We start from the raw sequence: 23,415 nt of genomic DNA, 5'->3' as shown, positions 1-23,415 counted from the left end.
TTAGCCCCAGCCCTAACCCTAACTTTAGCCCCAGCCCCAACCCTAACTGTAGCCCCAATCCTAGCCCTAACCCAACCCCAACCCTAACCCTAGCCCGAACCCTAATGAGAAAATGGAAATAAATACATTTTTAAATTTTTTTATGTTTCCCTAACTAAGGGGGTGATGAAGGGGGGGTTGATTTACTTTTATAGCGGATTTTTATGATTGGCAACTGTAACACACTAAAAGACGCTTTTTTATTGCAAAAAATATTTTTTGCGTTATCACATTTTGAGATCTATAATTTTTCCATATTTTGGTCCACAGAGTCATGTGAGGTCTTGTTTTTTGTGGGACGAGTTGACGTTTTTATTGGTACCATTTTTGGGCATGTGACATTTTTTGATCGGTTTTTATTCCGATTTTTGTGAGGCAGAACGACCAAAAACCAGCTACTCATGAATTTCTTTTGGGGGGGGGGGGTTTATACCGCTCCACGTTTGGTAAAATGGATAAAGCAGTTTTATTCTTCGGGTCAGTACGATTACACGATACCTTATTTACATCATTTTTTATGTTTTGGCGCTTTTATACAAGAAAAACTTTTATAGAAAAAATAATTATTTTTGCATCGCTTTATTCTGAGGAATATAACTTTTTTATTTTTTTGCTGATGATGCTGTATGGCAGCTAGTTTTTTGCGGGACAAAATTACGTTTTTAGTGGTACCATGGTTATTTATATCCATCTTTTTGGTTGCGTGTTATTCCACTTTTTGTTCGGCGGTATGGTAATGAAGCGTTGTTTTTTGCCTCGTTTTTTTTTATTTTTTTACGGTGTTTACTGAAGGGGTTAACTAGTGGGACAGTTTTATAGGTCGAGTCGTTACGGATGCGGCGATACTAAATATGTGTACTTTTATTGTTTTTTTTATTTAGATAAAGAAATGTATTTATGGGAACTATATATTTATTTTGTTCTTTATTTAGGATTTTTTTTTTTTTACTTTTTTTACTTTGTCCCAAGGGGGACATCACTGTATAGTGCCAGATCGCTGATCTGACACTTTGCAGAGCACTGTGTCAGATCAGCGATCTGGCGTGCCCTGCTCCTGGCTTACCAGCGCCTGCTCTGAGCAGGCACTTGGTAAGCCACCTCCCTGCAGGACCCGGAAGTAGCCCCGTGGCCATGTTGGATCCGGGGCCTGCAGGGAGGAGATGCTCGGTACAAGGTGAGCACATCGCCTTGTACCGATCGTCTCAGGGAAGCCCGCAGGGAGCCCCCTCCCTGCGCGATGCTTCCCTGTACCGCCGAAACACTGCAATCATGTTTGATCGCAGTGTGCTGGGGGTTAATGTGCTGGGGGCGGTCCGTGACCGCTCCTAGCACATAGTGCCAGATGTCAGCTGCGATAGTCAGCTGACACCTGGCCGCGATCGGCCCCGTGAGCGCGGCTGATCGCATATGACGTACTATCCCGTCACTGGGAATTAAGTCCCAGGTCACCTTGACGGGATAGTACGTCATATGGGATTAAGGGGTTAAAGCCAGCAAAAAGTTAAAATAATAACAGTTTTTCAAAGTAAAAAAATAAAAAAGTTTAAATCACACCCCCATTTGCTCTATTTAAAATAAAAAAATAAAAATCGGCCTATCTATGAATGAGAAAAAATTTCTAAATGCCAGAATTACGTTTTTTTTGGTCATTGAAACATTGCATTAAATGCAATAACGGGCGATCAGAACATCGTATCCACACCGAAATGGTATCAATAAAAACGTTAGCTCAGCACGCAAAAAATAAGCCCTCACCCAACCCGAGATCACAAAAAATGAAGACGCTACAGGTCTTAGCAAATGGGCTACTTGCACATTGAACAAGTCTGTAGGAACACGTTCACACCACCAAGAAACTTGAAGACACAAAAGAGCACAGTGAGGTCAAAAAATACTTTGTTGTAAAAAAAATCACAGTAATAAGCAAGTGCTTGTAAAAAGATGGAAAAAAACAGGGTATTTAGTTGATACTTTTTTTGCAAAAAAATGTATACTAAGCTGCTCCACCAATCGCCAAGGAAAACCCATATAGAGCAGTCCAAACTAATGTATATAATCCCTATCTGATGTATTTAAAAGCCTGATCATCTGTATAGTACCTGTATAAGCAGGGTTCAGAGAAGGAATATCCATGTGAACCTGCTAGATGGAACAGCTTTAGTGCAAATGACCCACAAAGGAGCGGTGGACTCCCCAGTCTTGTGGAAAAAAGAGAACAATTATAGAACCAGAAACACATGGGCTACTTGCACATTGAACAAGTCTGTAGGAACATGTTCACACCACCATTAAACTTGAAGACACAAAAGAGCACAGTGAGGTCAAAAACTCTGTTGTAAAAAATCACAGTACTAAGCAAGTGCTTGCAAAAAGATGGAAAAAAACAGGGTATTTATATACATTAGTTAGGACTGCTCTATATGGGTATATCTTGGCGATTGGTGGAGCAGCTCAGTATACATTTTTTTGCAAAAAAAACAACTAAATACCCTGTTTTTTTTCCATTTTTTTACACGCACTTGCTTATTACTGTGATTTTTTTTTTACAACAGAGTATTTTTGACCTCACTGTGCTCTTTTGTGTCTTCAAAGTATTAGCAAATGGCAAAATTCGTTTTTTAAACTTTGGAATTTTTTTTCAACACTTAAATAAAAAAGAACCTAAACATGTTTGGTGTCTATGAACTCATAAAGACCTGGAGAATCATAATGGCAGGTCAGTTTTAGCATTTAATGAACATGGTAAAAAAAAAATAAAATGTAGAATTGCATATTTTATTTATTTTTTTTTTTTTGCAATTTCACCGCACTTTGAATTTTTTTCTCTTATTCCAGCAGACAATATGGTTAAACCAATGTTGTCTGTGATGGTGTGTGCGACAGAGCTTGAAGGGACACCAGGCCGATGATCAATCCAACGGGATTTATTGAGACAGGGAACATTGAACATAAAATATCAATAGCGTCTCTTAGGGTGCGTGTCCACGCTCAGGATGGCCGGCGGTATCGCCGCAGCGGCGAAGCCGGCCCCGCCCCCTTTCTGGGACGCGATCATGCCGGATGTGTACTGTACACATCCGGGATCATCGCACCCCTCGCCATAGGGCCCTGTGATATTACCTGCGGCGACGCAGCGTCGCCGCAGGTAGCACGGACATGCTGCGATCTGAAAAGACGCGCAGCATGTCCGGAGTCGCAGGGCCGCCGCGTGTGGGTTTCCACGCATAGTGGACACGGGATTTCAAAAAATCCCCTCCACTATGCTGGAACATCTGGACGCTGCGTGTTTGACGCTGCAGCGTCAATCACGCAGCGTTTACTTACCGTGGACACTCACCCTTAGAGTCCACAGTGAGTCCACACCAAGAGGGGAACAGTTTGGGGGGCGCCACCCAGCAATCCAACACCAGGAAAAAGACAAAAATAATCCTGGGATAAGTTCAATGGCTCCAACCGATGAGGGACATAACACCATTCCACTTGGCAGCTTTTAACCCTCCACACACTGGCACCAAGATCTCACCTCAGCATAAGATCCTAGCCCCTGGCCGTCAACATCCTAGCCCCTGGCCCTGCTTGGGCCAAACCATGTAATATATTGTTCTAAGCCCAGGGATTCACCCCTCCATGAGATTCAGACAGAAAGCAAAAATGCCTCCGCCATATCAACCCCATCTCACGGCTCCTGCCCTGCCAGGTCCGGAGGGATGGGTGTGTGTGTGTGGACAGCAAAACCCCGATTGGCGTGAACAATGTTCTGCCTGCGGGAGGCCAAGACCCTATGGGGCAACAGGACTTTATCCTGTCATTCACACTCAAACTAGGACACAAGATCCTGGGTACAATGTGACAGTAAAACCAGAAGACAGTCTGGGCACACCCAACACTTCAGATGATGGAGATTACCGATCTCCAAATTTCCAGACTATGGACTCAACCGGCACTGCCGCAGCAACATCTACCCCCAGACGCCCAACTGCACCCATGACTACAACGACTTTCTCCCATTACAAACCATGGAGCCCAAGAGACCACATGACACTGGTTAAGAACGCCCCAGACCCATATGACTTACCCATGACCTTCTATAGATGGATGGTAGGACTGAATAATACCTACACATGTACATGGGCAGACTTAGAGTCCATCTTAAGGGGAAAATTGGGGATGCAAGAATGAAGTCAGTTCTGGAGGCAATTCCTTGATAGGGCGTTGATCCAGGGAACTAGTCTGATTGCCGTATGTGTAGTCGGGAAGGAATTTTTTTCCCCATGGTGGAGCTTACTCTTACCACATGGGTTTTTTTTGCCTTCCCCTGGATCAACATGTTAGGGCATGTTAGGCTATGGGTTGAACTAGATGGACTTAAAGTCTTCCTTCAACCTTAATAACTATGTAACTATGTAACTATGTAAGGAGCGGGGAGCGCAGTATGTCAGAACTGTAGTTTCGGGGGTACACTTTCTAATGGGTCTACATACATGGTGCCAGGCAAAGGTGGGGGAATCCACAATTTCCCTACTGGTCATAGTACAAGGCCCTAATGACACAGTAGAACACTTCTGGGGGAGCTTGAAACTGAGACACGCAGATTTGGGTTATGAAGACATGGGAGAAGCGGGTAGGAAGCTTTTCCATGGAGCATTTATAGCAGGGCTTAAACCACAGCTTATGCAAAAGGTCCAGGCAGCTAAGCCCGACTGGAGAACATGCCAAATAGAGGAATTGGTGCGGGTTGCAAAAGGGGTGGAATTAGACCAGAAGACAAAACCAATACAGATACATTATGCTTCCAATGACGTTCAGGACGGTCACAGGACTAATTTTGCCAAAAGGGTCCGACGACAGATTGAGTGTTACAACTGTGGGAAAAAGGGGCACATCATCCGTCGTTGCAGGGCACCCAGAAAAGACACTCAGCCCAAGATGGACGCTCCAACCCAAAACCCACAATAGGAAACAGGCAACCCCGTAGCCATCTACCCCCTTAGGGCACCCTCACACCCAAGCCCACAAGGGGTAGTCCCAGTACATCTCCCAGATGGTAGAAAAATCCCATTCCTGGTGGATACGGGTGCAGCCAAAACAGTACTCCGCCAGGAACATGTCAAATCATCAGACATATCAGACGACACCCTGTACACTCAAGGTTTTGAGGGACTGATCCAACAATGTGAACCACAGCTTAGGCAAAAGGTCCAGGCAGCTAAGCCCGACTGGAGAACATGCCAAATAGAGGAATTGGTGCGGGTGGCAAAAGGAGTGGAATTAGACCAGAAGACAAAACCAATACAGATACATTATGCCTCCAATGACGTTCAGGACGGTCACAGGACTAGTTTTGCCAAAAGAGACCGACGACAGATTGAGTGTTACAACTGTGGGAAAAAGGGGCACATCAGCCGTCGTTGCAGGGCACCCAGAAAAGACACTCAGCCCAAGACGGACGCTCCAACCCAAAACCCACAATAGGAAACAGGCAACCCCATAGCCATCTACCCCCTTAGGGCACCCTCACACCCAAGCCCACAAGGGGTAGTCCCAGTACATCTTCCAGATGGTAGAAAAATCCCATTCCTGGTGAATACGGGGGCAGCCAAAACAGTACTCCACCAGGAACATGTCAAATCATCAAACATATCAGACGACACCCTCTACACTCAAGGTTTTGAGGGACTGATCCAAGAATGTGAATTGACTAAACCATTGCCCCTCCGCTTAGTTGACCACACCTGTCTCACAAGGCTACTGATCAGTGACAAATCACCTGTTAATTTGCTAGGTTCTGACGTACTACAAGCAATACAAGCACATATCATGTACGAACCTGATGGTACCGTTAAGCTGACAGCTGGTATTCCAGAATCCACAGTGTGTAAAGTACTGGCATGCCTGCATGTATCAGACTCCCTCTCCCCACCTGAAGGCGATGAGTCACTAGCACAGGTCCCAGACGTGCTATGGGCAAAGTCCAAAACGGATATCAGACATATGCCAGTTCCTCCGGTAATGATTAACTTGAAGCCAGGAAAAAAGCCACCTCAGGTTAGACAGTACCCTTTAAGTGCTGCTCAGGAAGAAGCAATAGGAAAGAATATCACAGATCTACTTGCTTCAGGGGCCATAAAACCTACAAAGTCTGTAGCAAACGCTCCCCTATTTCCAGTAAAGAAGAAGGGTAGGAAAGGGGAACCAGTCACTTACAGAATGGTCCATGACCTTAGGGCCATAAATGCAGTCACTGAATTACTCACACCAGTGGTACCAAACCCACATACCATCATGTCACAGACCGAGGCACCCAGCACCAGACCAATGAAATCCGTCTCTTGAGGGGGATGTCACGAGTGGCTTAACCCAGTGCTGTGGTCTCAGGCAATGCACAGAATAAGGGATATCGTGACAGAACAGGCACTTACTTGATCAGCTGCAGGTACTCCCCGCAGTGATGATCCCGATCCTAGATAGATGGCTATTGTCCAAATGAAAGACTGAGGCGATGAAACGTTTAACCAGTTTACTTCAACAAAAAGGGATTTGCAACTAGTCTTGTCACCGGAGTCTGTATGAGAACTCTGAATTACTCTGACCCTGTCAGGATTTCCGTCTCTTATTATCTTATTATGCGCAACTTCTATGTGGCCCTGCTGCTGTATGTGAACTGGCTGCTGACCCAATCTATCCTTTCCGGGTTCTGGTTCGACGGGCAACTCGAGTCCTTTTATCGGTTTACCTCCTCCGAGAGTACCACTGAACTCTATGTCTGTTGCTGCGTCCGACCCTAGTGAAGTTGATATCACCTCACGACTTTCCGGTTGCTGTATTATATATAATGAATATAGCCACGGATCCGGTGTCCGTTTCTGCGCCTATTCTGGGTAATAATTAATGCTACCCGGTTCTCTCAATGTCTTTTCTCTCTATTACCCTTTTCTTCTAGCCGATGGTTTCGGTTTTATCAACCGTCATAGGGTTGTTAGAAAATTCAGTTGTATGACCTCTCACCCTCAGCTCATTAGCCCAACTGCCTGCTCTCTTTCTCTGACCAGAATGGATAAAGGGGAGTACCTGGAGCTCCCCCTTCTGACCGGAGATGGTAGTGCAGTCTTGCTATTTTAGTATTTGTATGTAGTGTCAGTAACTGTTTTTGTGGCAAATACTTCTAGGGGCGCTACATTCCCCCCTAGTTAAGAACAGTACTCCGGGACTGTAGGATGATAACATTTCAAAATAACAATTGATATGTACAGAGTCTTAAAAATAAAAAAAAATTACAAAAACCACTCAAGCAAACAAAAATGGAATTCTGTAAAAAGTCACTTCAGATAGCGTCCATTAATACAGTTCTATCCTTGAAGGTGCTGGGAAAGACACTGCACTTTGTGTCCAGGAAAATAAAGTCTAAAGAAAGTTCCAAAAGAGCAAAAACCAACGTTCAAAAAGCAGTCTTTCCGGAGTTTTGGTTTAGTGCCTCCGGGCTGATAACAAGTTCAAGAATATGCAAGAAGTTCATACAGACAAGTCTCTGTAGGTACTGAGTTTAAACGTTACAGAACGATAACCATGACCATAGTTTTATAGTTGGTAATCTGCATACTTGGCCGGCAATTGACCCTGAGTACTACGCTGTGATCTACGTAATAGTGGTGTCTCTTCATGTGGTGTACTACTGTCTACTGCGGGTGTAGTATCTGCCCGCTCTGCTAAAGATAATTCCACGACTATGGAGTTGGCAAGTCCCCCGTGAATGGGATTACTCTGATCAGGGATTTGTTCTTTCTGGCCTGGAACATCTTATAATACGGGATCAGCCTCTTCCTGTCTTGGGATTTCTGGTATTGGGTTCAGTGTTGGGTAAAAGGCCACCATGGGGACCACTACCGCACCATGGTATGTTAGTAGGGTTTTGGGAAAGTCTCCTATACAGGTGTGATACGTTTCCTCTTCTTTTTCCTTTACTGGTTGAATCTGCATGGGTTGAATAACTTCCGTTTCTGGCCTGACAACTTCTGACTCTTTCAATGCTTCCGGACATAATTTAAGATTGTCTCTTGACACTAGTACAGATGTCAATCCTCCGTTCTTGCTAATGAGACACATTTTAGGATTATCCATTCTTGTTGGCAGAACTGTGTAGGGTACGGCCTCCCACTGATTGTCTAGTTTATTGGTTCGACGATTTCTCTTGAGCACTTGGTCACCCGGTCTTAACGGGGTCGCTAGACCATTCTGGTTGAAAGTTCTCTCTTGTCTTTCTCTAGTTTGCTGAAGGCTTCTTTCCACACTCTCTTGCACTTGGCGATACTGCTTTTGCCGCATGACATCCCAATCGGAGTCTTGAACTTCTGCGTCTGGTTTCAGAATTCCCATTTCTAGATCGATTGGCAATTGGCCGGGTTTTGCACGCATAAGATAAGCTGGGGTGCAGTTGGTGGAGCTCACCGGGAGATGATTATACAGATCCACCAAGTCAGGCAATTTCTCTGGCCATTGATTCCGTTTCAGGTAAAGTCTTTAGTAGGTCTATCACAATATGGTTCATCTTCTCACATAAGCCGTTTGTTTGCGGATGATAGGCCGTCGTTCAGATCTTTTTGCAACCATACATATTACAGAATTCTCTGAAGATCTCTGATTCAAAGGCTGTACCCTGGTCAGTGAGAACCTGTTCCGGATATCCATGGGGTCTACAAAAGTATGTTTGGAACGCTTTGGCTGCTGTTTTTGCAGTCAGATCTTTTACAGGTACTACTACCAAGAAGCGTGAATAATGGTCCACGATGGTCAAGGCATAGACATAACCGGACCGGCTCGGTGTCAACTTCACGTGGTCCATGGCTACAAGTTCAAGTGGTTGTTTGGTGATTATGGGCTGCAGTGGTGCTCTTTGGCTCTTTTGATCGTTCCTTCTGAGGTTGCACGGGCCACAGTTTCTGCACCACTGTTCGATTGATTTTCTCATCCCGACCCAATAAAATCTTTCTCTCAGAAGTACTTCTAACTTTTTCCAACCAAAGTGACCAGCACCATTGTGGTAAGCCTCGAGGACCATCCTTACGTCTTGTTTAGGCACGATAATCTGCCACACCAATTCATGTGTTTTCGGATTGGTGTACCTTCTACAGAGTTTCCCTTGGTACAGAAACATTTTGCCTCTCTCTTTCCAGAGTTGATGCGTCTCTTCTGAGGCATCCTCACCGGGATATGCACTTTGCTCAGTCAACAGTTCTTTCACCAACTTCACAGCCGGATTGCTATCTTGGGTGTCAGCCCAATTATGGTATGCTAATGGATTAAAATTCACTTTTTGTTGTTTCTGATAGGTATTTGACTGACGATGTTTTGCCTTGGGGTGATGGAAGGCTGGTAGTTCAATTTCTTCAACCTCCCCCATTTCTTCTTCTACATCTCTCAAGTGTGGCATCCGGGATAGGGCATCTGCATTTCCATTCTTGCGACCTGCTCGATACTTGATCACGAAGTTGTAATTAGATAACCGGGCCATCCATCGCTGTTCCAACGCACCTAATTTAGCCGTGTCTAGATGGGTCAACGGATTGTTGTCAGTGTAGACAATAAATTCTGCACCGGTCAAATAGTGTTTGAAACGTTCAGTCACCGCCCAAACTACTGCCAGTAGCTCCAATTTGAAGGAACTATAATTTTCTGAATTTCTTTCAGTAGGCCAGAGTTTTCTACTTGCAAAGGCGATGACTTTCTCCCGACCTTCTTGCTTTTGTGACAGCACCGCTCCCAATCCTACATTACTGGCATCTGTGTAGAGGATGAAAGGTTGATGGTAATCTGGATACGCCAGAAATTCTTCTCCGGTTAGTGCCTTCTTTAGTTGCTCAAAGGAGTCTTCTCTTTCGTCGTCCCAATGAAAAGGAGGGTTTCGGTTCGGTTTCTTCGTTTGCCCTACCAAAGCGTCTTGCAAGGGTGCTGCCAACTTGGTAAATCCTTTTATAAATCTGCGATAGTAACCCACCAATCCTAAGAATTGCCTCACTTCTTTTGCGTTGGTAGGTCTTGGCCAATCCCTTATGGCAGTTATTTTCTCGGGATCCGGTGCTACTCCCTCCGAACTCACGATGTGCCCTAAGTATTGTATCTTTGGCTTGAGAAGGTGACATTTGGATGGTTTGATTTTCATACCATACTTGGATAAGGCTTCGAACACCTCTGCCAGGTCTGTTAAGTGCTGTTCTTTAGTCTTTGAGTAGACGATCACATCATCTAGGTACAGGAGGATGGTCTCGAAGTTCTTGTGTCCGAGGCAACATTCCATCAGTCGCTGGAAAGTACCGGATGCGTTGCAGAGTCCGAACGGCATGCGATTAAATTCGCTTAGACCCATTGGTGTGGTGAATGCCGTCTTTTCTTTATCCCTCTCAGCCACAGGGACTTGCCAATACCCGCTTGTTAAGTCTAAGGTGGAAAAATAATTAGCAGATTTCAAAGCAGTCAAGGACTCTTCTATCCTAGGCAAGGGATTGGCGTCTTTATGGGTGATGTTATTAATCCGCCGGTAGTCTACGCACATTCTCATGGTTCCGTCCTTTTTTTTGACAATCACCAGAGGGGCCGCCCAGGGGCTACAACTATCTCTTATTACCCCGGCCTGTTTCATCTCTCTCAGCATGTCCTTCGCGCATTGATAGTGAGCGGGCTGTATGGGTCTATATCTTTCTTTTATCGGGGGATGGTCACCGGTGGGGATTGTATGTTCCACCCCTTCTATCCGTCCGAAGTCCAATGGGTGTTTACTGAAGACCTGTTCATATTCCGTCACTAATCTATACACCCCTTGTCTTTGATGGGTAGGTGTTGAATCTGCGCCCACATCTAGCTGTTTGCACCAATTCTCCAACACTTCCTCTGAACCGTTGTCTTCCACCTGGTAGGTTGATTCCAAGGGCTCAATGATTGTGATGGCATTGTTGGCAACAGTATATAGCTTTGCCACTGTAGCATACCTTGGCAAAGTGACCTCTTCCTCTCCACAGTTCAAAAGTCGTACCGGCACTCGTCCCCGATGTACCTCGACCACCCCTCGTGCTGTGAGTATAGTGGGCCTGCTGTCAGTGTACACTGGTTCTAGTAAGGCTTGATAGTCTCGCCCCTTAGTACCGATGGCCGCCCTACACCATACCAGCATTTCTGTTTTAGGTGGGATTATAATGTACGTTGGATCACTTACCCTCACACTGCCAATTTCTCCACCTGCAACTTCTATCTGTTGCTTTAACATCAACACTTTTATTTCTCTCCGGAGAACTCTCTGCTGGCAGGATTGGGCAGTTTCAGCAATTTGCTGTAAGACGGAAATAACTTCGGAAAAGCAGTTCTCTAACACATTCATTCCTATCAATACAGTTGGTTCACAATTCCGCCGGTCAACATCGACGACAATTATACCCTGTTTCTCCAATTTTACTTTACCAATCTTTATGGTCATCTCCTTGAATCCTAGCTTCGGTACCAACTTACCGTTACTGGCCCATATATCTAGTTCAACATCAGAGGGCCCTTTATCAATATCCGCATCGGCCCAATACCTCTTATAGAGGATATACGGAATAGATGAAATCTGGGAACCTGTGTCCAGCAAAGCGTTGAGGGGAATTCCGTCCAGCACGATAGGGATAATGGGTCGTCCCCCGATGTACCTGTCGTGCCAGGGTGTTGGGCCTTGAAAATTCATTCCTGCGAAGCGGCCCGCATTCCCAGGGGATTCCCGTTTAAATCGCAATTTCGTGCAAAGTGGCCTGGCTGCTGGCAACGACGGCAAATGGGCTGTCCATCCGGTTGGTAGCGGTCGTGGGGTCGTCCTCTCCATGTCGGGTATCTCCGGGACCTCATCCATGGAACATCCTCTCTACGGTTGGCCAACTCCATCTTGGGTCCTCTCATCTCCTGCATGGTTTTAGCCATTGAAGCAACAACATCGGTTAAAGACTCAAGCTTTTGCTGAAGAGCCTCATTAGTAATGGGCCCCAGGGACTTAGCACTGGTACCGGACATAGCTGATATCACTGGCATTCCCCGTTGCTGAGGTGCATTCCTCCATGGGTTGCGCAAGATCCTGATCCCGAGGTGCCTCTGCCAACTGGAGACGTATAGCGCTCTCCTTTAATTGGGCAAATGTCAATTCAGGGTTCTTAAAACCAAGCATGCTCACATGCCCCCGGTGAGAAGGGGTGTATAGCCCCTCGATAAATTGATCTCTTAGCAGTTTATCCGCTCCTGTGTTAAAAATGGGTTCGGCCAGTGTAAGTGATTTAAGGGCTTCTTGTAGGTTTAAGGCAAAATCTCTCATGCCTTCATTAGCTTTTTGTTTGCAATTAAAGAATCGTACTTTAGCTTTGCTGCTAGCAGTGGTTTCAAATGTAGCTTTTAATCCAGCAAATATGCGTTCAACGGTACCTTTCAGATCAGTTGCCCATGCTGTGACTTCTCGCTTAGCATGGCCACTTAACTGCATCATCAGGAGACTAACAAACTGAGCTTCGCCCACGGGGAACATATCAAAATGGGCCAACATCTTTTCTCTGAAATTGTCAAGGGTATTAGGCTCACCTTCATACATTGGAAGCCACAGGCCACCCGGCGTATATGGCATCAACACCGGCATGATGGGCGCCACTCCTTGCACTGCTGCGCCACCGGGCTCTCTATCGACATCCTGTCTTCTAGCTGCATTAGCGTCGCCGGGTGCTGCGGCGTCTCCGCGCTGCGACATACTGTACCCCCTTAGTTAACCCTGACCTTTCCGGTCCTTCGCGTCCGTCGGCGCTCAGCTTGGTACTGCCCACAATGACACGCCCCCGCTACCTCCGCTTGCCGCGTACTCTGTAATGGCGGATTCTGGAGTTTTTCAGTCAGACTGAGGCTCAGGTAATGGTGTAGTTCGATTAACAGTCTCGTGCCTAACGGTTATGAAGTGATTACCTCAGGGGATGGCGGACATTTTTACTATTATAATCGATGGGGAAAAGTCACTTTCAATAATTTTCAATGGGAAACGGGATTTTCTTTAATAAAGTCTATTTTCAAGATTTTTCATCCAAGTTTTCACAGTTTCGGGCTCCAATCATGGCACACAATACCCGGTGTACGGGCTGGTTTGTATCCTGTTCGTGACGCCAGTTGTGACGCCCGGGAGACCGAGGCACCCAGCACCAGACCAATGAAATCTGTCTCTTGAGGGGGATGTCACGAGTGTCTTAACCCAGTGCTGTGGTCTCAGGCAATGCACAGAATAAGGGATATCGTTAGATAGATGGCTATTGTCCAAATGAAAGACTGAGGTGATGAAACGTTTAACCAGTTTACTTCAACAAAAAGGGATTTGCAACTAGTCTTGTCACCGGAGTCTGTATGAGAACTCTGAATTACTCTGACCCTGTCAGGATTTCCGTCTCTTATTATGCGCAACTTCTATGTGGCCCTGCTGCTGTATGTGAACTGGCTGCCGACCCAATCTATCCTTTCCGGGTTCTAGTTCGACGGGCAACTCGAGTCCTTTTATCGGTTTACCTCCTCCGAGAGTACCACTGAACTCTATGTCTGTTGCTGCGTCCGACCCTAGTGAAGTTGATATCACCTCATGACTTTCCGGTTGCTGTATTATATATAATGAATATAGCCACGGATCCGGTGTCCGTTTCTGTGCCTATTCTGGGTAATAATTAATGCTACCCGGTTCTCTCAATGTCTTTTCTCTCTATTACCCTTTTCTTCTAGCCGATGGTTTCGGTTTTATCAACCGTCATAGGGTTGTTAGAAAATTCAGTTGTATGACCTCTCACCCTCAGCTCATTAGCCCAACTGCCTGCTCTCTTTCTCTGACCAGAAAGGATAAAGGGGAGTACCTGGAGCTCCCCCTTCTGACCGGAGATGGTAGTGCAGTCTTGCTATTTTAGTATTGGTATGTAGTGTCAGTAACTGTTTTTGTGGCAAATACCTCTAGGGGCGCTACATATACTAGGGATACACTGACAAATCTAACACACTCCTCTACAGACAAATAAAGGCACCATCAGTAAAATCACACACATAAAATTTAACACCCCACAATGATGAATATACGAAAGGCTATGATTGAGAATAGGATATTACCTCCCCTCTTATGGGGGATTCGGCAGAAGAATTGAGAAGAAAGTCCAACAATGGCGCTAGGCCTTTGGAGTACCTGTAGGTCAGGGGAAGAATCATATCTTTTCTCAAAAGGGGGTACTGATGGGGAAATCAGGGTCCCCCGTGATATATCCTTATAATTTACATCTATATACTTTCAGTCTAGCAAGATATGTCCAGACATGTCTAGCTTTTGCTATTCTAACTCTTAATTAGAACTGCTGACAGGACAAGGGTGAGGCTAATCAGATGAACCTTAGGACCTCCAACACTACAGTTGTCCACAGTTCACCTGTTATGTAAAAATCACCTGATGAATTAAGAATGATCTCATATGTAATAAACAGCTGATTCGTGCACAAACATAATGTATACGCCTACTCAAATGTGTATATAACTGACTGCACGTAACCAGTAGGGTTGAGCGGCTTTCATTTTTTAAAGATCGAGTCGGGTTTTGTGAAACCCGACTTTGTCCAGAGTCGAGTCGAGTGCAGTCGGCCGATTATCGCTAAAAGTCGGGGGTCGACCGAAACACGAAACCCAATGCAAGTCAATGGGGAAGCATAGTCGGCAGTGAGTGGAGGCCAGGAAAACACCTACAGTGCCCATTTTAATGCCAAAAACATCCATTCTTGTTTCTGAAGCTTGTCAATCTTAATTAACTTTATAATAGTTGTTCAATGGAACTTGGGGGTCATTTGGCAAATTTGTGGGGGGTAGGGCTGGTTCAAGGTTTTAGTGGGCCCAGGAATCGTGGACTACGTCACGGCGGTGGAGCAGGGAGAGGTAAGTATTTCAACGTTGCAAGTGCTGTGATCCTGAGCAAGCAGGGGGGCACACTTGTTCGCATTGGCACTGGCACAGGGCCCCTCAAAGTACAGCGGTGTGTTAGCACGGCGGGGGCGCCTCCCACCAGCAGCGACACTTTTGCGTACTCTGAGGGGCCCTGTGCCAGTGACGTCGCCAACGAGTATGCCCCCCCACCTGATGAAGGAACCTGCACTTTCATCTGCACCTTCCTCTTTGTCCCTGTGTAAGGTGGTATAACATGCGGGAAGGGGAACCTTACTTTCAGCAGGGTCAGATTCTGGCTGTGTAGAGTGCAAGGGGAATGTAGTGGTCTAGGTCAATGTACCAGCAGACTCATCTAGCAGTGGCTGGGCAATGGGCAGGATGAGGAGGAAACAGATATAGGGCCAAAGAATAAAGTAGGCTAAATGCAGTTCAAAATTGGTAACAGGACTAAACAGGCGGCATTGCTTTGTTCAGTGGAGTAGCAAACCCAGGAGCAGCAGACACTGTTTTAAGGGCCCAAACACACTAATAGGCCAAATGCAGTTTAATATCTGATACTTTAGGCCAAAAGCCTAAGACTGAAGCTCAGCTTTATTCAGTTGAGGGCAAACACCAGGGAGGGGCAGACACCGTTAGTAAGCCCTAACCACCAATTTTTAAAAACACAGCACTTAATGAGAGCCAGAAGGTTGAAGCTCAGCTTTATTCAGTTGAGGACAAACACCAGGCAGGGGCAGACACAGTTAGTAGGCCGTAACCAAAGTTGAAGGCCAAATGCAGTTTAATATCTGATACTATAGGCCGAAAGCCAGAAGGTGGAAGCTCAGCTTTATTCAGTTGAGGGCAAACACCAGGGAGGGGCAGACACCGTTAGTAGGCCCTAACCACCAATTTTTAAAAACACAGCACTTAATGAGAGCCAGAAGGTTGAAGCTCAGCTTTATTCAGTTGAGGACAAACACTAGGCAGGGGCAGACACCGTTAGTAGGCCGTAACCAAAGTTGAAGGCCAAATGCAGTTTAATATCTGATACTATAGGCCGAAAGCCAGAAGGTGGAAGCTCAGCTTTATTCAGTTGAGGGCAAACACCAGGGAGGGGCAGACACCGTTAGTAGGCCCTAACCACCAATTTTTAAAAACACAGCACTTAATGAGAGCCAGAAGGTTGAAGCTCAGCTTTATTCAGTTGAGGACAAACACCAGGCAGGGGCAGACACCGTTAGTAGGCCGTAACCAAAGTTGAAGGCCAAATGCAGTTTAATATCTGATACTATAGGCCGAAAGCCAGAAGGTGGAAGCTCAGCTTTATTCAGTTGAGGGCAAACACCAGGGAGGGGCAGACACCGTTAGTAGGCCCTAACCACCAATTTTTAAAAACACAGCACTTAATGAGAGCCAGAAGGTTGAAGCTCAGCTTTATTCAGTTGAGGACAAACACCAGGCAGGGGCAGACACCATTAGTAGGCCGTAACCAAAGTTGAAGGCCAAATGCAGTTTAATATCTGATACTATAGGCCGAAAGCCAGAAGGTGGAAGCTCAGCTTTATTCAGTTGAGGGCAAACACCAGGGAGGGGCAGACACCGTTAGTAGGCCCTAACCACCAATTTTTAAAAACACAGCACTTAATGAGAGCCAGAAGGTTGAAGCTCAGCTTTATTCAGTTGAGGACAAACACCAGGCAGGGGCAGACACCGTTAGTAGGCCGTAACCAAAGTTGAAGGCCAAATGCAGTTTAATATCTGATACTATAGGCCGAAAGCCAGAAGGTGGAAGCTCAGCTTTATTCAGTTGAGGGCAAACACCAGGGAGGGGCAGACACCGTTAGTAGGCCCTAACCACCAATTTTTTAAAACACAGCACTTAATGAGAGCCAGAAGGTTGAAGCTCAGCTTTATTCAGTTGAGTACAAACACCAGGCAGGGGCAGACACCGTTAGTAGGGCGTAACCAAAGTTGAAGGCCAAATGCAGTTTAATATCTGATACTATAGGCCGAAAGCCAGAAGGTGGAAGCTCAGCTTTATTCAGTTGAGGGCAAACACCAGGCAGGGGCAGACACCGTTAGTAGGCCGTAACCAAAGTTGAAGGCCAAATGCAGTTTAATATCTGATACTATAGGCCGAAAGCCAGAAGGTGGAAGCTCAGCTTTATTCAGTTGAGGGCAAACACCAGGGAGGGGCAGACACCGTTAGTAGGCCCTAACCACCAATTTTTTAAAACACAGCACTTAATGAGAGCCAGAAGGTTGAAGCTCAGCTTTATTCAGTTGAGTACAAACACCAGGCAGGGGCAGACACCGTTAGTAGGGCGTAACCAAAGTTGAAGGCCAAATGCAGTTTAATATCTGATACTATAGGCCGAAAGCCAGAAGGTGGAAGCTCAGCTTTATTCAGTTGAGGGCAAACACCAGGGAGGGGCAGACACCGTTAGTAGGCCCTAACCACCAATTTTTAAAAACACAGCACTTAATGAGAGCCAGAAGGTTGAAGCTCAGCTTTATTCAGTTGAGGACAAACACCAGGCAGGGGCAGACACCGTTAGTAGGCCGTAACCAAAGTTGAAGGCCAAATGCAGTTTAATATCTGATACTATAGGCCGAAAGCCAGAAGGTGGAAGCTCAGCTTTATTCAGTTGAGGGCAAACACCAGGGAGGGGCAGACACCGTTAGTAGGCCCTAACCACCAATTTTTAAAAACACAGCACTTAATGAGAGCCAGAAGGTTGAAGCTCAGCTTTATTCAGTTGAGGACAAACACCAGGCAGGGGCAGACACCGTTAGTAGGCCGTAACCAAAGTTGAAGGCCAAATGCAGTTTAATATCTGATACTATAGGCCGAAAGCAAGAAGGTGGAAGCTTTTTGCCTGCTGAGCGTAATTATGATGTCGGCAATCGGGAGTTGTTGGCTATGAAGTGGGCATTTGAGAAGTGGCGACATTGGCTTGAGGGAGCTAAGCATCGTGTTGTGGTCTTGACCGATCATAAGAATCTGATTTACCTTGAGTCTGCCAAGCGGTTGAATCCTAGACAGGCTCGATGGTCTTTGTTTTTCTCCCGTTTTGATTTTGTGGTCTCGTATCTTCCGGGATCTAAGAATGTGAAGGCTGATGCTCTGTCTAGGAGTTTTTTGCCCGATTCTCCAGGAGTCCTTGAGCCGGCTGGTATTCTCAAGGAGGGGGTGATTCTTTCTGCTATCTCCCCTGATTTGCAGCGGGTGCTTCAGGAGTTTCAGGCTGATAGACCTGACCGCTGTCCTGTGGGGAAATTGTTTGTTCCTGATAGATGGACTAGTAAGGTGATTTCTGAGATTCATTGTTCTGTATTGGCTGGTCATCCTGGGACTTTTGGTACCAGAGATTTCGTTGCCAGGTCCTTTTGGTGTCCTTCTTTGTCACGGGATGTGCGTTCCTTCGTGCAGTCCTGTGGGACCTGTGCCCGGGCTAAGCCCTGCTGTTCTCTTGCTAGTGGGTTGCTTTTGCCTTTGCCTATCCCTGAGAGGCCCTGGACGCATATTTCCATGGATTTTATTTCTGATCTTCCTGTTTCTCAGAAGATGTCTGTCATCTGGGTGGTTTGTGACCGGTTTTCTAAGATGGCCCACTTGGTACATTTGCCTAAGTTGCCTTCCTCCTCGGATTTGGTTCCATTATTTTTTCAGCATGTGGTTCGTTTGCATGGCATTCTGGAGAATATTGTGTCTGACAGAGGTACTCAGTTTGTTTCTAGGTTTTGGCGGTCCTTTTGTGCTAGAATGGGCATTAATTTGTCTTTTTCCTCGGCATTTCATCCTCAGACAAATGGACAGACGGAGTGAACCAATCAGACCTTGGAAACCTATTTGAGATGCTTTGTGTCTGCTGATCAGGATGATTGGGTTACTTTCTTGCCGTTGGCCGAGTTTGCCCTTAATAATCGGGCTAGTTCAGCTACCTTGGTTTCGCCTTTTTTTTGTAACTTTGGTTTTCATCCTCGTTTTTCTTCGGGGCAGGTTGAGCCTTCGGACTGTCCTGGTGTGGATTCTGTGGTGGACAGGTTGCAGCGGATTTGGACTCATGTTGTGGACAATTTAACGTTGTCTCAGGAAAAGGCTCAACGTTTTGCTAACCGCCGTCGGTGCGTTGGTCCCCGGCTTCGTGTTGGGGATTTGGTCTGGTTGTCTTCTCGTCATGTTCCTATGAAGGTTTCTTCCCCTAAGTTCAAGCCTCGTTTTATTGGTCCTTATAGGATTTCGGAAATTATCAATCCGGTGTCTTTTCGTTTGGCCCTTCCAGCTTCTTTTTCCATTCATGTGTTCCATAGATCTTTGTTGCGGAGATATGTGGTGCCCATGGTCCCCTCCGTTGACCCTCCTGCTCCGGTGTTGGTTGAGGGGGAGTTGGAATATGTGGTGAAGATTTTGGATTCTCGTCTTTCGAGGCGGAAACTTCAGTATCTGGTCAAGTGGAAGGGTTATGGCCAGGAGGATAATTCTTGGGTTTTTGCCTCCGATGTCCATGCTGCCGATTTGGTTCGTGCTTTTCATTTGTCTCGTCCCGATCGGCCTGGGGGCTCTGGTGAGGGTTCGGTGACCCCTCCTCAAGGGGGGGGTACTGTTGTGAATTCCATTCTTGGGCTCCATTCTGTGGTTATGAATGGTATTTTTGGGAGTTCTGCCCTTGGGCTCCCTCTGGTGGTTTCGAGTGGAACTTAGCAGCTGCTTTCACTAATCGGTTCCCTGGCCTTGCTATTTAACTTGGCTCTGGTCTGTAGTCCATGCCAGCTGTCAATGTTTTTCTGGTTGGATTCAGTCCTCTCCTGTAACTTCTCTGTAGGCCAGTCCATTTCAGCTTAAGATAAGTTCTGCTAGTTCTTGGGTTGTTCCTTGCTTTTGACCTTCTGTTCAGGTTTAAGTTGTTTCTTTTTGTCCAGCTTGCCATTATGAAATATCCAGGCTAGTTGGAAGCTCTGGGGTAGCAGATTTGCTCCTCCACACCGTGAGTCGGTGTGGAGGCTATTTTTGTAAACTCTGCGTGGAGTTTTAGTTTTTAATACTGACCGCACAGTATCCTTTTCTATTTCTGTCTATTTAGATAGTATTGGCCTCCTTTGCTAAAATCTATTTTCATTTCTGTGTTTGTCATTTCCCTCTCCACTCACCGTCAATATTTGTGGGGGGCTATCTTTCCTTTTGGGGAGTTTCTCTGAGGCGAGATAGTTTTCCATTTCCATCTTCAGGGGTAGTTAGTTCTTAGGCTGTGACGAGGTGTCTAGGGAGAGTCAGGAACACTCCACGGCTATTTCTAGTGTTGGTGCTAGGAGTAGGGATTGCGGTCAGTAAAGCTACCACCTCCTCAGAGCTTGTCTATGATTTGTTTTACCCACCAGGTCATATCAGTGCTGCTCCGTAACCACCAGGTCATAACACCCAAGCATTTCATGTCTTTCTATCCCAACAATACATGAGCACTCTCACTATGAAATTCAACTTTCACCTTTAAATGTACCCTAAGTAACAATATCAACTGTATGTGCATTGGTTTTCCCTCCGATCTCTTGAGGCTATTCTCTCTCAACTTTAAATTACTTTCTACAGGTTGGAGGGGAATCTTACCTCCCGAAACAGGAGAGAATTCTCCTGGTTTGGAAGAGTTAATGTTTTTAACATGGCAGTCCTAACTAGGCTGCTATACCTGCTGAAATCCATCCCAGTGTGGTGTCAGGCAGACACTGAAAATAATATACAGTGGGGGAAAGTAAGTATTTGATACACTGCCAATTTTGCAAGTTTTCCCACCTACAAAGTATGGAGAGGTCTGTAATTTTTATCGCAGTTACACTTTACCTGTGAGCCAGAATCTTTAAAAAAAAATCCAGCAAATAACATTGTATGATTTTTACATGATTAATTTACATTTTATTACATGAAATATGTATTTAATACAATAGAAAAGTAGAACTTAATATTTGGTACAGAAACCTTTGTTTACAATTACAGAGGTCAGGCATTTCCTGTAGTTCTTGACCAAGTTTGCACTCACTGCAGCAGGGATTTTGGCCCACTCCTCCATACAGATCTTCTCCAGATCTTTCAGGTTTTGTAGCTGTCGCTGGGCAACATTGAGTTTCAGCTCCCTCCAAAGATTTTCTATTTGGTTCAGGTCTGGATACTGGCTAAGCCACTCCAGGACCCTGAAATGCTTCTTACAGAGCCACTCCTTGGTTTCCCTGTGTTTCGGGTCATTGCCATGCTGGAAAACCCATCTTCAATGCTCTTTCTGAGGTTGGAGGTTGTTGGCCAAAATTTCACGATACATGACCCCATTCATACTCCAATATGGTACAGTCGTCCTTGACCTTCTCCCACGCCTCCTTTAGATCATCCAGATGATCATTGGTAAACTTCAAACAGGTCTAGACATGTGCTGGCATGAGTACAGGGACCTTGCATGCCCTGCAGGATTTTAATCTAAGACAGTGTAGTGTGTTACTAATGGTAATGTTTGAGACACATGCATGGAGATCCTGTTTGTTGGGCTCTCCATGCATGTGTCGTGACACACACAGCCACGACAAAAGCAGGTGCGGCGTCGAACAGCTGATCAGCTGACGCAATCCAGGAAGTCGGGTTCCCTCTGCAGCTTATTCGGTAAGAGCTATAGCTTGCCGAATAAGAGGGAACCCGAACAAATTCGCTCAACTATACTTAACAGTAACCATAGGAGTTGCTCAGGCACCTTATATATAAGATGCCTCCCAGCTGTCAGCTGGGAGACACCTTGCAAGTGCAAACAATAACTTAACTAAATGCCTGCCAGGAGAGTGCGCACACTAATCACGCCGGGGCGTAAGCCGACGTGTTAGTGGAAGTAAGGCTGCCGTTACACTAGCAGTATTCGGTCAGTATTTTACATGAGTATTTGTAAGCCAAAACCAGGAGTGGAACAATTAGAGGAAAAGTATAATACAAACATATGCACCACTTCTGCATTTATCACCCACTCCTGGTTTTGGCTTACAAATACTGATATAAAATACTGACCAAATACTGCTAGTGTGATGGCAGCCTAAGGAAACCATGCGGAGGTGCCAGCAGATGCTATCCCTTCATTTTGCAAGGTTTGCGGGACTGAGCTCCAAAGAAAATTTACGAAAGATCAATACGAAAAATACTTTTTCCTCTTCCACAAATCAGTTATGGCCACTAAATTAAAAGAGACAAGCTATAAAATTGTTTCAGGGTGGTACTGGGTCCCCTTCTCTTTGCATAAAAGATTCTCTGAGCTATCTAGTCTATCTTGGCAGTGCGGAGTGATGATGTCACATATATACTGGTCTGGTCCGGCTTTTGGAGCTTTCGTAGATGTGGGTCATCATAGTTACTAAGAAGGTGAGTATAAATACCCAAAACACAATAGATAAAACTGTTAAAACATGGTTTTAATGCCTAGATGTTTAAAAAATTCTTATTAAGGCATCTCCTTCAGGCAGCCAAAACAATAATCCCAAACGAATTGTAGACTAATTTCCCACCAGTCGATGTCCTTACACCCTGATTCTAATCCAGTCTACTCTATAAAATGATGAATATCCATGGATCTCTTTGGCTTTTTATTGTCTTCTTCTTGTCTTTCTTATCCATATACTACATTGGTTTCATGATATTTGTACCATGATTATTCCTTTTTATTCAAGCGCCTTGATGCTTTATGTAATGAAGTCTATATATTCCTTTCTTCTGTTCTTCCTCTTCCAGACTTTGATTTTAAGTTTATTTGTTATGACCTGGTGGTTAGGTGCACACTGAAATGACCTGGAGGTTAGGTGCACACAGAAATGACCTGATGGTTAGGTGCACACTGAAATGACCTGGTGGTTAAAACAAAATCATAGACCAGCTCTGGGGGAGTGGTAACTCTACTGACCGCAATCCCTAATCCTAACACCAACACTAGAAATAGCCGTGGAGCATTCCTAACTCTTCCTAGACGCCTCGTCACGGCCTAAGAGCTAACTACCCCTGAAGATGAAAATAGAAAACTACCTTGCCTCAGAGAAATTCCCCAAAGGAAAGGCAGCCCCCCCACAAATATTGACGGTGAGTTAAGAGGGAAGAGACAAACGCAGAAATGAAACAGATTTTAGCAAAGGAGGCCCAAATCTAAACTAGAAAGACAGAATAGGAAAGGGAACTGTGCGGTCAGTACAAAATACTAAAAAATTCCACACAGAGTATACAAAAAGACCTCCACACCGACTCACGGTGTGGAGGGGCAACCCTGCACCCCCAGAGCTTCCAGCTAGCAAGGAAATATCATAATAGCAAGCTGGACAAGAAAAATAGCAGGCGCTGAGAAATACACTCTAACGCAAATGGACACAAAAACAACTTAGCAAGAACTTAGCTTCTGCTGGAATGGACAGGCCATCTGAGAAATCCAAGAGAGATCTGAACCAGTCCTAAGA

General features: G+C 45.5%; 1 protein-coding gene across 3 annotated transcripts in view; it reads right to left on the bottom strand.

Annotated features, from left to right (window-relative positions):
* LOC143767235 (uncharacterized) overlaps positions 1–23,415 on the bottom strand; it is a 141,888-nt gene that overhangs the window by 104,629 nt on the left and 13,844 nt on the right. For 2 of the 3 annotated variants that reach the window (XM_077255418.1, XM_077255419.1), the window contains exon 1: positions 5,867–5,977. The exons of the other annotated variant lie outside the window; for it this stretch is intronic. The gene's annotated coding sequence lies outside the window, so the exon portion shown is untranslated. Of the gene's footprint in view, positions 1–5,866; positions 5,978–23,415 lie in introns of those variants that run through there. 3 annotated transcript variants of the gene reach the window in all.

The sequence above is a fragment of the Ranitomeya variabilis genome, chromosome 4 (assembly GCF_051348905.1).
Source record: "Ranitomeya variabilis isolate aRanVar5 chromosome 4, aRanVar5.hap1, whole genome shotgun sequence".
Classification (NCBI taxonomy): domain Eukaryota; kingdom Metazoa; phylum Chordata; class Amphibia; order Anura; family Dendrobatidae; genus Ranitomeya; species Ranitomeya variabilis.
Note: the sequence above shows the minus strand (reverse complement) of the source record. Positions and strands in the feature narration are given on the sequence as shown.